Genomic DNA, 16,610 nt, shown 5'->3' with positions numbered 1-16,610 from the left:
ACCATCAATAAATAAAATAAATATTTTTAATAGTGTTTATTTCAGCATTATTTCATCTTTTTTCAACTTCTATTTTTGCATATGTTTTATAATATATATAATGCATTAGTACAGTAGTACTAAAGATAAATAAATATAAATTTATTGAGGGTGTGTGCTCAAACTTTTTTTTAACTAATAGAAGTGTGCAACCAGAAAGTTTGGAAGCCACGGATCTAAACATGATGTTAAATCAATAAATTCAATCTCATTGTAATGATTGCCTTCAGCATTACACAACTCTTCCAGAAAATAACAAACGGGTGAAGACCTAGAGATCACCAAATATGAAAACTGAAGAACTGAAGTTATCTGGTGTGTTCTTCTATATATGTACAGCAGAATAACTCTGCCACAAAAGGGGAGATTGTATCCAGTTAGGAAATACATGATCACCCACATGACAGCACTAGACCCTGTAGAAAATGCCCTTTACGAAATGTAGGAAGTCCCATTCTTTTTTCCCTTACAGGCATAATTTCCCCATACTATGCTGAGCAACAACTTGATGTGCTGTAATTTGACTTCTCTAAATGTCAAAAATGGTAACTTCCCCCCACCAACTAGCTACCTTAATAAATTGTTCCTAGATTTACTGAAGGTCTGAACTGAATGAGCACAGCTAAAGAGTAACACTTACAGCATCCATACCTCAGAGTACAAATGTAAATTCACCAATGACTACCTTGCTCTGTAACTTCTGTAATCGATCTATATTCCATTTTTACTCAGCTTTTTATGAAGACAAAAGATATTCCATGCTTTCAAATAAATTTGCTTGAGTAAGACCTATGATTTTGACTTTCTATTAATACAATAAACTTTAATATTCACTGACTCCATAATCATTCTTTCAGTAAGCTTGGAAGGTCAGTAGTGAGAACACAGGCTTTTCTTCCCGGGAACAGTAGTATGGCCAGTGAGGAACAAAGGTAAAACAGAATTTTAGCATTTCTAATGGGGTTAATACAAATTTCAGTTTCTTCTCAAATACATCAGTCATGTACAGCCACTTTCAGTTACACTACTGAGTGTAGCAGCTTAGCTGTTTGTCATAGAACCTTATGTCATCTTTTCAACAAAGCAAAACATTTAATTGTTATCCTTGAAAGTGCCCATAAGGAAGTTTGGGTGGCTAATACCACACTTTCAGCTAGAGACCATCTTGTGAAATTATTTTTTTAATCTTAACTTCCCAGTACTGTGGAGGATAAGGAGATGATAAAAACAGGTTATAAAACAAAGCCCTTCTCCTATTGCCTTCTGTTTGTTTTAAACAGACATATATTCTCTGTACCCTGTCATTACACTCATTTTCTAAAGGGTAATTATAAAAATCCTTTTAAAGAAAATCAATTTCTTGGACTCCTGTATGACTGCTGCTGACATCTGATGTGATTTGACTGTGTCACAAGTTATAATTTCTTCCACTAGACCCTTCAATAAATTTATTGAGGATGCCTTCAAGCTCTAATTCGTACATATATACCTTGATCATTAGCTCCTGTTTCTATAACAAGCCTAATAGGAAGCATTATGAAATGTATTGTAAAAATTCAGTGTCCCATGCAGAAATTCAGTTCATCAATCTGAATAGATTGCTTGAGTGCATACCTCTGATTTATGTTTTCACTATATAGAAATCAGCTTTCAAATGAATAAAAAAGCTTCCATCCACACATCCCAAATCTGCTGAAGTGTGTATAAACCTACCACACGGTGGTTTTGTCTGAAATCACGTGAGGTACTGATTGACTTGATGGGACATTCCAGACTAATGGGCTGTTGTAGTAATCAGTAACTTCAGCAATTATTGAGCTGCTGTATCCATTCTATACATACGAGGGATATAAACCCATAGAAACATGTTTTTGTCAAAGTCCTTAAATACTTGAACCTACCCTTGCCTTTAATTTCTACAGAAACAGTAAGTACTGCTTTTAATATGCCACACCTGGTTGCGCATATACAGCTGGTGCAAAATTAATGCTGTTCATCCTTGCAGAGTAACGAGGATCTTGGGTTTTTAGCCAGGTCCATTTCTGTGTAACTTGGTCACTGGCCAGGGCCCTGCAGAGCCACCCCACGACAGCAGAGCACAGTCATTTCAGACCTCCTCAGTCAACACACAACACTCACAGGCAAAGCCCCCACAATCAGGGAAACGCAAGGAACAGTTGCTGCCAGACCCTTCCCAAGAAAGAAAGATAAGGCAGCAAAGCAATCATATTGATCGTTCAACGACTGGCTGATAAAAATAAAATCCTCTTCTATTTCTTATCCAGCAATCTGACTGCTAGAGCATAACCTGCTTTATAGTAAGTGTCTAGAGACTGCACAGCAAACATAAGCATTTACAGATAATTTCCATTCAGGCAAATTCTAGTTTCCAGATCACTTTTTATTTGAACATGGTATTAGCAGGCAGAGAGACAGCTTTATTTTAGCACTACTGACCTGACAAGGTCCTCACAAACAGAAAGAGAAAAATTATGGCCTCATGTCACATCCAGGTGGCAGTTATATGCCTGAGTGTGACCTAAAGAACAATGACCCTGAAAAACTGATTGCTCAAGATCCCCTGGGAACTGACCGGTAGTGGGTAGAAGGTATATTGCAGCATCTCCAACACAGCCTAGGTTCAAGTAAAACTGCTTGGTCCTTAGAGATGTAGTGGTTTTGTGTTAGCTCTTGATCACAAAATGTTGTTTTCCTTCCCTCCTCTCCTCTGGTGGCATGTAAATTACATGCAAGAATAACACTCTGCATTAAGCTCCTGTGACCGACTCTTACAAGGCCATTTTATTTATAAAAAAGGGTGGTCCCCAAAGCTCACACCTTTCTTTGTAAAGAATTTATGAACTACCTTTAAGCACCATTGACAGCCTGATACATGGGTCACTTGCAAATCAGTTTTTCTTGCTGAATTATTACACTATTAACTCTACAGCTTTCTCAGCTTTACAAAGTGCACTTCTGCAGTGTGTGTGAAGGATGAATAGCCTCAATAAATTCCATTATACAAAGGAACAATGAGGATAGCATATTGCTGACTTTAGGATAATGAAAGCAACACTGGATTTCAGATTGTTTTGATGTGATTAGCATTGTGTTCTCATTTCTCTAGGTGAATGATTTTTAAGGCTCTCGTTTTCTAGAGGCACATATGAGAAGTGGATTTCAGGAGATGAGACAGGATTTTATTATTATTTATTACAGTATTATTGTTACAGGAACGTCCACATGAACTACCTGATTAAAGGTCTCATCGTGCTTTAGGTTTGATAAGCATCTAACAAGACGCAAGGCACCCTCTGCCTCTGACAGCTTACTTAAAGCACACAAAGAGCAGGCAGAAGGAAGCATCGGAGCCCCATTTAGTACACGAGGAACTGAGTCACAGGTCCTGTCTTTGCCAAACTTTAACCACTTGCCACAGGATGTGTCAAGATCAAGAACGTCACATTTCTTGACAGTAGTCTATTCTAGACTGCATGGGCCAATCTCAGACCTATGTATCATTAATGATACCTCAAAGCTGTTAAATTTTCTATCTACAGGTTTGGGACTTCACACTAGGGGGGATGCAAGTTGCCAAATCACTGCTATCAAATAAAGCTTGAGTAAGTAAAGGCCTCAAATATGAAGCCTTTCATTTCTCTAAGTACTTCTCATGGTGTCAAGGGTTGCTTCCCCATAAGTGTTAACATTTCTTGGTTAATACTATGTTGAAAATAAAAAAAATTATCACAAAAAATACTGTTTTACTATGAGTCTCAGCAGAAACAACAATCAGAGAAATTTCATATCCATAACCTATAGTCTCACAATCATCTTAAACCTTTTTAACTTTAGGTTTTTTCACAAAGATTGTTAAGCTACAATCATGGAAATCTTTCAACAAACATAAGCTGCTCCTACTCTTTGATTAACACAACTGAGATTCTTTATTTTAACAAGTTCTGTAATTGTCTGAGACACACGTCCTCAGCAACATAGAGAAGCAAAACTACATAAATCAAGCAAGCTTTTTTTCCTAAAGGCTGGAAATTAAGAAACAGAATGCGATACTTGAAAAACATCAGGAACCATGTAACGGGGTTCACACTATAAAGGTACAAAGCCAGGAAAAGCTTAGTCCCCAAGGGAAAAACCTGAAACATAAAAGGAATTTTCCTTGTAAACCTCTTTTCTCAAGATCTGCCCTCTGACTAACCAGCCATAATGATCATATAGGCATCCAAGGCAAATAAGAAAACAAGGACATAATTGCTTATAAAAGATCTTAAGGGTTATCATCAAATAAGATACTTAGTATCCAAACATCTGACAGAAAAATGAAGGAAAAAAGGTATCTTTTCACTTATCCCTGCTAACAGCCAAATCATCTGCACATGCAGGAAATTCTGAAAGTCAGTTTGTGGTGTTAAAATTACATGTTGTCCTGTTTTCTCCTTTTCACTGTTGTATTCTCTTTTCAGCAGAGTAAAAACTGTATACTGACAAGTTTTAAGGAGAAACAAAAGCCATTTTAAGAGAAGAACAGGTGCACCAACACTGCAGGCATTGTGCTTTGCATGTTTTCTGCAGTACCAGCACAAGCATGTTTCAGCCCTTCATCTGCTTTGTACTGTGGACAACACAAAACCCGCCGGGTTTGGCCACCCAAGCCACCTATTACAGCTTGCAGTGATCTAGAGGCCAGCTGTCAGCAACGGGGAGATGCCCCTGCCTCCACGAACACAATCTCCTCCTGCTTCTTAGTACTTCACCTGCACCAAGCCAATGAAGCTTGTTACGTTCACAGAAAACTATTCACTTGCTTCTTTTTCTCTTGCCAGGTGGAAGTGGCTCAGAGACGGAATCAAGTAAGGCTGGAGCCAGCACAAAGGACAGAGGGAGGAATGGGCAGCCAGCACCACCAAGGGATGTGTGTGCGTTGGGTGGAATAGGAAGTGGGATGTCACTTTTTGATAGGAGTGAGGTGTTAGTCTGGCTTAGCTGTCCTTTAATTTTGCCCTATGTATAAGAAAGTAACATAAAGCTCCTTAGGACAGAGTAGGTGTCTCTCCAATCTGGTAACATTTGGTACTTGCAGGAAGTAGTCATGACACTTGGTCAGTGTATAGCAGAGAACCAACATATCATGAATGTATCACGTTAATATTCCAGTCAATAGTTTAAAGCTCTGTGAATACCTTAAGGAAAACACCACAGATGGCTCTCTCTCTGCCTGTCATTGTCTTCAAGTATTTGAATATCTAAACAGTGAATGTGCTTCAGAAATGAGACGATCAAACATTGTTTTCAACCCTAAAATGTTCTAGCTGCTCCCTACCAGCACCTAGCATTTTGAGTGCTGTAAAAAGTATTGATAGGCCAGTCTGCCCCATTTCAGAGGGAAAAAATATAATTAAAAAAATCATACTTATATATACATATATGCAGTTTTCTCAGATCACTGGGCCTTTGGATCTGCTTCACAGAGCTGTGGACCCAAAGGCTGTGAGTATACGACACCACTTCCCCCCTGATCAGTGGGAGCCAAACCCTTTTCTGCTGTGGGAGTCAAAGTACAAAATCTTTCTCCAAATCTTTTGGAAAGCTTGTGGCCAAGGCCCTGAGAGTGAGCTGTGCTGTGGATGGAGCAGCACTGGCACAGAGCTCGGCGGAGATCACAAGCACCTTTGCAGCCACACATAGCAGAGAAGAGATCCTGGCATAACCTGCAGCTTATCTATACTGATCTAATTATACTATTAGAACTTGCTATGTGAAAGCTTCCATTCTGAAATAAAATAGCCTCTTGGTTATTTTCAAAGTGACTTAAAGAGGAAAGAAGAGATGTTTATAGTGCTCTCCTGGAAGTTACAAAGAGAAAATTGCATCAGTATACTAAAAAATGCAAATTTTCCTGCAACCACAAGCCTACAGGCAGACTGCAGCTTTCCAGCTCACCAGGACCAAAGAGCTGTAGCTCATGAAGATACATAAAGAGAGCTTACAGTTATTTCAGGTCTACTGAGAGCTGCTTATGCCCATTCTGCCTGTTCAGAGAGACAAAATCACATTCTCACTACTTCCACAATTATGTGAACAATGCTTTCATTTAAAAAAAAAAAAAAAAAAAAAGCCTCTGATCTCTGCCATCACAGATTAATGGCCTCAAAAAAGCTTTCAGCATGCCCCAGTGACAACATGTAGTGGCTTTCAAAGTAGAGAACAGAGCCCCTCACATTCACATTAAAAATCACCATCAGGTTCCTGAGCAAACTAAAGCGAACTTGAATTTTCAGTGCTCATTGAAGCAGCCAACACACACATAGTCCAGGGCTTGCTTCTGCTATATGACAACAGGGAGGCAGGCATTGCAATCATGAAAATGCATGAACCCTGAGGAGGCATGCTTCCTAGTTCTTATTAAATTGATGAAAATGCTTTTACCACACTAGTAAACTGACTTACTTCGCTTACCAGCTTACTAGAATACTCCTTTGTTATACTGAAAGAATATTAAGGATTTATCCTAGGATAAAGGTGATGATAACGGATAAGTGAACTTATACTTAGTTGTACTGTATGTATAGATGTAATATTGAGGTACCATGAAGTATAAATTAATTTCAGATAGTTTTTTATGGGAATATAATTAACACAAATATTCAATCTCTAACCACCTCAATTTTTAGGATAATAGTTTAGTATGTCTGCCTGTAATGGTTCACTTGGAATTATGTGGAGAAAGTTCTAAATCCGTACTTCCCAAACGTATTGCCCTTACACTTTTTCCTTCTGTTCTGGCTCCCTGGAGGAATGCCTCTCCCACAGGACTCTGCAGCTCTTCAGCCCAACAAGCCCCACCAGCTGGGAGAAGGGAGTTTCATGTTCGGTGTAATGCCTTGGCATAGAGCACGTACGCAGAATGCGTGCTCAGGCATTAGCATCTTTGGGGAGAATTTGTTTCACTCAGAATTTTGCACAGTGCTTAGCACCGAAGGGAACTGATCTCAGCAGCGGATTCTAGATGCTACTGTAATAGAGATACAGAATAATAATGATGTTTATAAAAGCAATGAGGCTTTCAGATGAAATGCACTACATCAATGTAATCTATTATGAGAAATTAATCTTTTCATGGGAAAACTTCTAAACCTCCACTTAAGTAGTCTGAAAAATGATGCAGCTCCTGCAGATGGAATGCATGTTCCTTTACCACAAAAGCATCCTATTATTTGAAAACATTAACAACCAAATGATAATTGGACTCTAACAACTATTTTTCAAAACTAAAATTCTTAATCCATTTATCATGTGAGTAGAAAATAGAATTAGTTTTGGAATACTTATGATAATCCTTAAGCTGTGCATAAATAGCACAGAAATGATTAATCCTTAAGAAAACACAAAATTATGAGACAGCGGCAAAACGCTTAGTAAAATACGCAGTCAAATATTTTATACTACATTAACGCAGCTGCACATGACATACAATCTCAATACAACTGAACCAAAGTATTAAAAGAGGTGATCATGTTGCATAGTTGTATTTATATTTTTGCAATGCAAAATAAAGTGGGTTTTTTGGGGGGATGGGGTTTTTTGTTGTTTGTTTTGTTGTTTTTTTTTTTTTTTCCAAAAAAAATATTCTTTATAGGGCTGATTATATAAACGAGCATAAAATAATGTTTCTCTAGTCCTTCCTGAACGTCAGCAAAAGCATCTTATGGAGAAATTCAACCCATCTTCTACCCCCAAAACATTTCAAGCTCCATTTGCTGCAGAAAGCTGATACCCACCATTACCTGACCTAATTGAGAATCATTATGTGCAGCTCGAACTAAAGGTCCCCTCTGATCTCTAAACTTCCTCTAATGTCTTCAGGAGAAGCAGCACCCAGGGACAGCAATCAGTGTATGGACCCGACTGCTAAAATGTAGGCCCAGGAGAGATTTCAACTTATTGTTTTGAAACAGTATGAGTGGACATTTAATGACTCCGCTTTAAAAGTATAGAGGGACTACTGAAACAGAAGTGGTTAAGAATTTTTTTTTCTCTGAATATTCATAGTTTACCTTTTATTCTATTTTAGTTTGATTACTCATACAGTAATTTGAGCTATATTTCATTTAATGCACAAAAGCAAACTTTCTTGGTTGAAACTTACACAATGCATAAGGTTGTACTTTGTCTTCAGAATTCTAGGCTATTAAATAAAACATCTGCAGGAAAACAAAATAATGATCATCCTCTTATTTCAATAAAAACTCCATTAATAATCATAAATTTTAACAGGAATAAATTGTATTTCCTATCTAATTATATTCATGTTACTATGCAATGTCTATTACATTATCTTCTTAAGCTTTCAATAAAATGATTTCAGCAGAAATAAGGAAGAGATATTACAGAAACATAGTTTGAGCATTTCAATACAGTATACCCCAGTGTTACTTAAAATGCAAACCAAAACAAGTTGCAAGAAATAGCAAGTTCTTCTACCAATATTATCAGGTATTACAGAACGACAGAAAATGTGCAATGTGTTTTGTCTTAAAAAAATGGAGAAAATTTCTAATTTAAAATAATAAACTTTATATACGTTGTATATTTTAAGTAGTCTTTTCAAAGTACTTAGATTAAAAATAAATAGAAGGCATTTTCAATAGCATTTTTACAGAGAGAAATGCTTTTTTTTTGACAGACGCTTTTGATGGAGTTGGGTATTTTAGTTCAGATACTAGTCAAAAAAAAGGTTCAAGACACTGGATTTAAATAACAGAGACAATGGAATTAGGGTTAAAACCAATAAAGTTTTATTTAAGTAAATCAGCTGTTTCATAGGCAGCCAACACCAGAATGTAGGTTGCACATAATGCACCCTTTCTCAAAATCCACTAATACCAACTGAAAGACTGCCACTGACAAAAGAGCTCCAAATCACTCAGAGTAAGCAGCAAATGAAGTAGCCCAACTGAGATAAAGACATAATAACTAAAAATTCAATTTGCAAACAAATCCAACATACTGAGGCACTGAAATAAAAGATTTAGTCAAAAAGCAGCGCTAATATTTGCAGTCTCATTCAACACATCAAAATAGATCCCCTCCCTTCAGTAAGGGAACATAGAGAAGGCTTCCATCGACCAACCAAGCTTTTCACGCCCAGGTTAAGGTTTGATTCAGGGTGAGCGAAAATCAACATGGCTTTTGCTTTTCTTGCCAAAATATGTGAAATTGACAGGGTTGAGATTGACAATGTTCCAGCCTGGGGTAGAAAACTACCCCAAATCCTACAATTACTGTAATCACACAGTGATGAAACACTAGTGTTAACCAGTGATTCATCCAGAACCGCTGGAGGCAGAGCCCCAGTCTCACCGGGCAGGTGACCGTGCCCCAGCGTGCCTTCATAAAACACTGACGATGCACAACTTGCCTTGGCACAGCCTCTGCCTCCCAGCTGTCGGGAGGCATTCACACGTCTAGCACAAGGCAGAGTTCTGCACGTCCCAGAACAGCACGCAGCCATATATTGCAAAGAGAAGTAACCCCCATCAGTAATGATGTCATGTTAAGAGCTATTATTCGGTGGAGGGGTTTTCACAGCATATTAAGGTCCTAGTCCTGCACCTCTGTTGTTGCTGTAAAAATAGAGTAGGACCAGCACATGCACGGCGAGTCTCTGACGACACAGAAACACACAAATATCAGCACTAGAGACAGAATTAAAGTCTCTCGTTGTCAAACCTAAAGAGCATAGAACACCTGCAAAGAACATCACAGATTTATCACTGCCACCGGTTCCCCAAGTCATTCAGCATCTACACAAAGAGGTGACAGACTCTGACTGCTATAAAAATAGAAAAAAGAAGTAATCACCTTTGCTCTTTACTGAAAAGGGGATAAAGAATGATTTTATCATTTTATCAATTACAGATGAGGGAGTAAATTACGGATCATATTGAAAACTACTGAACTCATTACACCAGCCAAACAACATCCCTCAAGCTTTACATAAGCACTATGGTAGAGGAACATTGTCGTGAGCTGTAGGGAAAACAGAGGGAAGCTTTAGTGACGTTTTTTGGAACTCTACCTGGTCACACTTGCATTGGCCACACTTGAAGAAATACAAAGATATTTCAAAAAACTGGTAAGCGGGAGGGGACAGAAGATGTCATAATGAGCAGTATAAGCAGTTGGGATCATATCTACACTGGATAAGAAATGACAGAAGATGAGTCCTATAAACAGGAATTTTTTAAAGCAGAAAAGATAAGTTTTTTTTCATGTCAGATGGGAGAGAACAGACTTGGAAAGAATAAACTTCAAAAATTGCTCTGAATACAAAACTAAAGATAGTCTGTGACAAATGAGAGAGATACCGAGTGTTCTTGTTGCTGGTCACTGACAGAGGAAATGGCAAAGGTGGAGACATAAATCTGATCCTACGTCTTTAATCATTCCACATTTGCTTTGAAATACAAACTCTCCATCTGAAGTACAAGTATTCAAACTCTTTGCAGGTATACTTGTGATGAGCTAAAAAGTTAAATCTATTTACTGCTTGCCAGCACCAGGGCATGTTGCACTGCAATCACAACCTTTGCCTGATATCTGTGGACCGCAGAAGCCAAAATGTAATGCCATTCAAGGTGCAGTTTACTGAATGTCTCCTGAAAGGAAGCTGTAACGAGGTGGGGGTTGGTCTCTTCTCCCAAGTAACAAGTGATAAAAGAGGAAACAGCCTCCAGTTGAACCAGAGGAGGTTTAGATTGGACATTAGGCAGAATTTCTTCACCAAAAGGGTTGTCAACCATTGGAACAGGCTGCCCAAGGAAGCGGTTGAGTCATCATCCCTGGAGGTATTTAAAAGACATGTAGATGTAGCACTTATGGGCATGGTTTAGTGGTGGACTTGCAGTGCTAGGTTAATGGTTGGACTATGTGATCTTAAAGGTCTTTTCCAACCTCAATGATTCTCTAATTCCAAGTCCAAGCCTCACTGATTTTCTCCTGCACTAGACCTCAATGTAGAGTTTAACAACAGCTAGCTTTGTGCAGCACAACAGAAATTGTAATGCTCTTCCACCTGACCTCAGAGCAGCACCTATGAAGGCAAAGAAAACATCCAGTGTTTTTTCACAAGCATTATGCACCATGGATAAAATCTACACTAGGTGACTCTACTCGTAATTTTCATAAGTAGTTATTTGAATGCAGCAAAGCACAAGGTTGACTAAGTATATTACTTTTGCTTTTTACTTTTCAAAAAAACCCCAAAACCAAAATCAAAAAAGCACACACACCACTATTAAAATGGTGCCGGGAAAAAGTTATTTACTTTTTCTACAGGGTTTTGACCCACACAATTTTCAGCTTGTTTATGATCTGCTCCTACAGAGTTCTTCCTACCTTCATGAAAGTGAAGCCATGTGATTCAGCACATTACATTTCTCTTTGACCTTCAGTTTACCTACTCTATTGGGACACAATTTACAGTTCTGCTAGATGAAAGTGGAGTTCAGAAGAAAAAGGATGGAGTTGTTAGCAAAAACTGCGAAGCTAATTTTTGCCTGCAGCAACGTTCATAAATCTACTGCAGGTAACCTCTTTCAACCTGCAAAACTAAGGGAAGAAAACTACTTTCTAGTCACAGTCAAAACAAATGAAGAGTATTCACTTTCAAATTCCTTAGAAATTCAGTTTATGAGAAGTAAGTCCTGCAATAGCAAATGAAATTTACCAAAGCTCTTCTATAAATACACATCTGTACACTTAGACCTAACACGAAAATGTTTCTGCAAAGTAAAGAAAAGCAGCTGTTAAAATGTAAAGTAACTGCCAAACAAATTGCTTTTTTTTGCACTACAGTGAATATCCTATCATTTAATAACAAGCAAAATGCTAAATGAAAAATAATTAAATAGAAATCTTGGTCTTTATTGATAGGCAAACAGCTTGTGGGTTCTTTGACCCAGTCCTTTTCATCCCACATCAAATTTCATCATTGTCTAGCCTTTTTCCTAATGTTCATTCACCCTTAAAATCTGTTGATTTGTTTTACTATTCTTTGGCTAACGTGCAGTAGGCAAGAACTGCTTTAATCACACATTCTAAAATAGTATTCTGAAATAGTGAGGACTTTTAGCATCGATATATTGTCTTGTCTTTTGAGGGAGGCTTGGTTTTGATTCTTAGCCCAAGCAGTAAATAGTGATTACACACAAGTACCTGTTCAGAAGTACTATCAAACCAGATAGTGTTGCTCTTAGAGAAGACTGATAATTGTCTTGTGGAGGTTTGATTGTGGGCAAAGTCTGAGAAAAGGATCCTATGGCTTTGATAAGTTGATATTCTGGGGATGTTCTAGTTTAATAAGGTAATATTTTTATAATGCATATCTTCGTGAATCTGAAACCCTCAGAAGGCATCGAGGCTGTTAGATGATGAAGGTTTTATTACAGAGGCACTCTGAAAGGAAATCACTGCATCCCTATTACATCTTTGTGATGGCACCGGAAACAGGCAGGCTTCTACACAGCTGCTCCTCACACCTTGGAAGAGTAAAGGCTTAAGAGTAAAGGGCTTTATAAGAACAGGAATTTGACTGTATATTTTCAAGCTTGGATCCATTTCTAGTTAACTTCATTATTCAAAGGAGAAAAAAAAAAAAAAAAAAGAGAGAGATTTTATCCAAACTCTAACAACAACTTCATAGTTGCTTCTGCTTCTGTTGTTAATGTGATTGTGCCACAGAAGGAAACAGCCCACTTCCTTCTCTTCTCTGGACTTCTACTGTTAAACAACAGAAGAAAAAACCCAGAGGTGGCTATGTTCTCACTGATAATACTGACCCAACACACTACGGGAAAACAGCATTGTCTGGCCAGGTTTCAGTAACAAGCTATATGCCTTTCCCGTTTTGTTTCTTGGAATCCTTAATTTCTGAAGTAAAATTGTCAAAACTCAGCAAGAGCAGATAAACATTTCCTTCTTGGGAAAAGTAGCACAGCTCAATAGGAGGCACTGGAAGCCAGCACACCCTACTAGAGCTGCAGATAAACCTTGTGGTTTTGTTTCCTAGTTACAACAACAAATGAAAGTTTATGTCTTATTTGTTGCTCACTACTGAGACTAAGCTCTTTGCTGATCCTCAGAGCTTGCAGAGTGGGTCTGAGGACTAATGGTGGACCCATAGTTGAGGCAGACTGCAGAAAACTACTGCAAGAGAAAGCAGCCATAGTAGCAGCACTGATTTCTCCATTTCTTCTGCTAGTTTTCACCATCTAAAGCTGCAGCTGTCTCTGCAGAAGCAGCACGGATCGCTCAGTTGTTGTCACCTTGGCTTCAAGGTTGTCTCATCAAAATTACAGAACACATCTTTCCTCCCTAGTTTTAGGTACATTTTCCAAGAAACACCACCTTTGTGCATAGCCCTTTCAGGTTCTGGCAAAAGTAACCTGAACTGTAGTAGTAGCAAATCACTCTGGATGCAAACAGGGACAAAACTGAAGAAATAGAGAAAAGAAAACAAAGCGTTTAAGATGGAAGCAGCATTAAAAAATAACTTGTGCTCTTTTTCTCCAAGTATATGGGAAATGAATCTTCAAGTTATGGAAAACTAAATTTTAAGTCTTTTCCACTAACATGTCTACCATCTGTTTCTTGATTTTTCTTGAGCTTTACAGGTCATGAGTAGTACCAGTTACTGTCATCAATGTCAGTCTGACTGCTCTAAACTGAGTGCCTCTTAAAATCCCCAGGTGATCCAAAACAATACCTTGCTCGAAGTCACCACTATCTTTACTCTAGTCCCCTCCCTCAATGGCACTTTTTTCTGTATCCATCTGTATCACCCCTATTGCTAACACAGGGGTATTTCACACAGTCTGCAATCTTAACTCTTTTCTCATACAAACATAGGAGAAAGATTATGATCTTCTCAATAGGACGGGATTTAATTTATACCAAGACAAATTAAAAATCAGTCAAAAGAAAGACAAACATTTTGAAGTTAACTTCACTAATTCTTTCTCAGTACACCTTATCCTTCTGTGCTTGCCTTTGTTCCTGTGCCCCCTCCTTGCCAAGTATCAAAATCTCTTTGGTCAGACTCTGCCTTTTATCACTGAATTGTCCTTTATTATCATCTATTCAGAAACAGTCTTAACAGTTACAAATGGCCTCACACTTTATTGTACGAAGCTAAGATGTAGTTTGGAGTTGGACTCTTGCAGTTTCTTTTGTATCCTCTAGAAAGGTGGAATGATTCTTTGAAAAGGTTTCAAGCAGAAGGACAAACTCTTTTTCTGTGACCCCTCAAGGCCACCTGGGATGTGAACACTGACCTTGATTCCCCTCCTATGTTGTTTTCTTCAAAGTGAGAAGCACTTTTAAAAATTCTGCTACTAGGGATTTTCTGAAGGAGCAGAATTATATTGTATAGTCAATGATAAATAGGATACTGATACTTACACTGAGCTTGAGGAGGTCAAGCAGGCAAAAGAACACTTGCCAGAAGCATTGCTGCATGATGGAGCAGTGCTACTTTTGCACAATGTTCTTGTGCAGAGACATATGTACCAAGACAGACAAATTTAGAAAACTACTATCTCCCTTCAGTCAGATATTATCCATGTGTCATTGAACTGCCTTTGATTTGTCCATTCACTGAAAGTGAGGGAACTTAGATGCATCAGCTTTGCTGGCACTGAGCTGATTTGTCAGGGAAGGAAAAATTTTACTGCTTGTTCTGGTTGGCAAACACAAAATCCCTGAAAGACTTACACCTATTGTTTGAAGAGCAGGAACAAAATACATCTTATCGGTGTTTGCAGATTGAATGGTTTGTGAGATTTTGATCTCCAGCTTAATTTTAATTAATTTCTTTATCTACCTCAAAGCTACCCAGGTAGTACAACTTTCAGGTTGGTTGGTTAGCAGGGACTGTAACTACTGAAAATATAAAGATTTCCATCCATTCTATTTCCAATTAATTTTTTATCCTCTAACTACAAATGAGGAGCGTGCAAATAAATTGTTTGAGTCTGCAACTGGTTTTGGTGCCTGCAGACCAGATGTACTGAAATAAGAAACTGACCTAATTCCACTAATCTCAAAGGAAAGACCCTTGTTAACCTTGGTGGACTTTCATCAGCCCTTGAAACAATTGTTTTTAGATGAATTGGGCAATGCCTTCCTTTTTATTCTAATCTAAATCAAGCTTTTCATAAACTATATATATATATCATGTTCAAAAATAAGACAAGGCTGAAGGATAGGACAATTTTACTGGAACATCTAAACCAGGCTTAGCCAGCTGTAGCTTTGAAACCACGCTGTAGTGTGATTGCAGGTAACCAACTATTACCCACTGAAGAGATGTCATTCAAGTCAATTGCTTTCTATCTACCAAATTTAGGATTCTGCACAAATAGCTTGCAGGCATTTCTCCTCTTTTGCTGAAATAAATTTGTACTGACACCTAAGAAGAGCCTACCATCTGGTGAAAGCCAGAGAACCCTTATTATTCCTTACCTGAGACGAACAGGCATTTAAAGGTGATTTTTCCCTAAATGTTCTTTAAATTCCTTTGGCAAAGAAAACCCATGTCAGTGAGGTGGTCTAGAACAATCAAGTGAATATTTTTAATATTAGCAGAATAATTGGGCCTAGAACATAATAAAGTCTAGCACCAATAAAAAAAAAAAAGACAAGTCAATAAAATTTCACTCTACTAACTTTTCATTACCACCTGTGGTAGCGTTAAAAGAGTTAAAAATGAAGAAATTAAGAAATTGAATATACCAAGATATCACGTTTTCAGCTTTCAACTTAAAGCTACCACTTGTAGGGAAACAAAATGTTTGGCTTGGGTCTTGATCCTCTTAACGAAACCAAATCCACCCAAGAGGACAACATAAACGAACATTCACGCAGAAAGTATGCTGAAGTTATTTTTATCTGAAAAATCTCTTCCTGTAACTTTTTGTTTTGATTGCACTGGTTTAGGCTGTGCTAGTTAAGAAAGTGTCTATAGCTCCTGCCTTAGCAAATAATCAAGTAGATGTACTCTGTACTCTATCCTTTGTTTCTTTACTCTGAATATCCTTAGTTCCTATCAATAATGCAGTTCCATCTGTTTTCAGTTGCTCTGCCTTTACTTAGGAGGGTGTCATTATTATTGTCATATGCAAACTGTATCCTAAGGGAATTTGGTTTGTCATCAATAAAAAAAAACATATTAAAGCTGATCCTGTATCATAAACGCTTCCAAAGCTACACTGAGCTAAGCAGCATGTGCGTAAGCAAGTAGGAGACACATAGCACTTTATTCTCTTGCAATAGCACTGACATGACAAGGCAGAGCATCCTTGGAGGTAAGCAATGAACCCAAAGGCGAAGCCCTACCAGAAGGCTGATGGGAGGGCCACAGAACTGTCTTCTCAGTTACATTTAGGAAACAGTGAGGCATGGAACCCTTCTTACAGGTTGCATTAAGTAAATGTATCAGCATATTTTTGTGAAGGGTTTGTTCCCTTCTGAAGACAATGTTGAAAGCTGAACTG

This window comes from Numenius arquata, chromosome 10 (genome assembly GCF_964106895.1).
Source record: "Numenius arquata chromosome 10, bNumArq3.hap1.1, whole genome shotgun sequence".
Taxonomy (NCBI): domain Eukaryota; kingdom Metazoa; phylum Chordata; class Aves; order Charadriiformes; family Scolopacidae; genus Numenius; species Numenius arquata.
The sequence above is the reverse complement of the archived record's forward strand: the minus strand, read 5'-3'. Positions refer to the sequence as shown.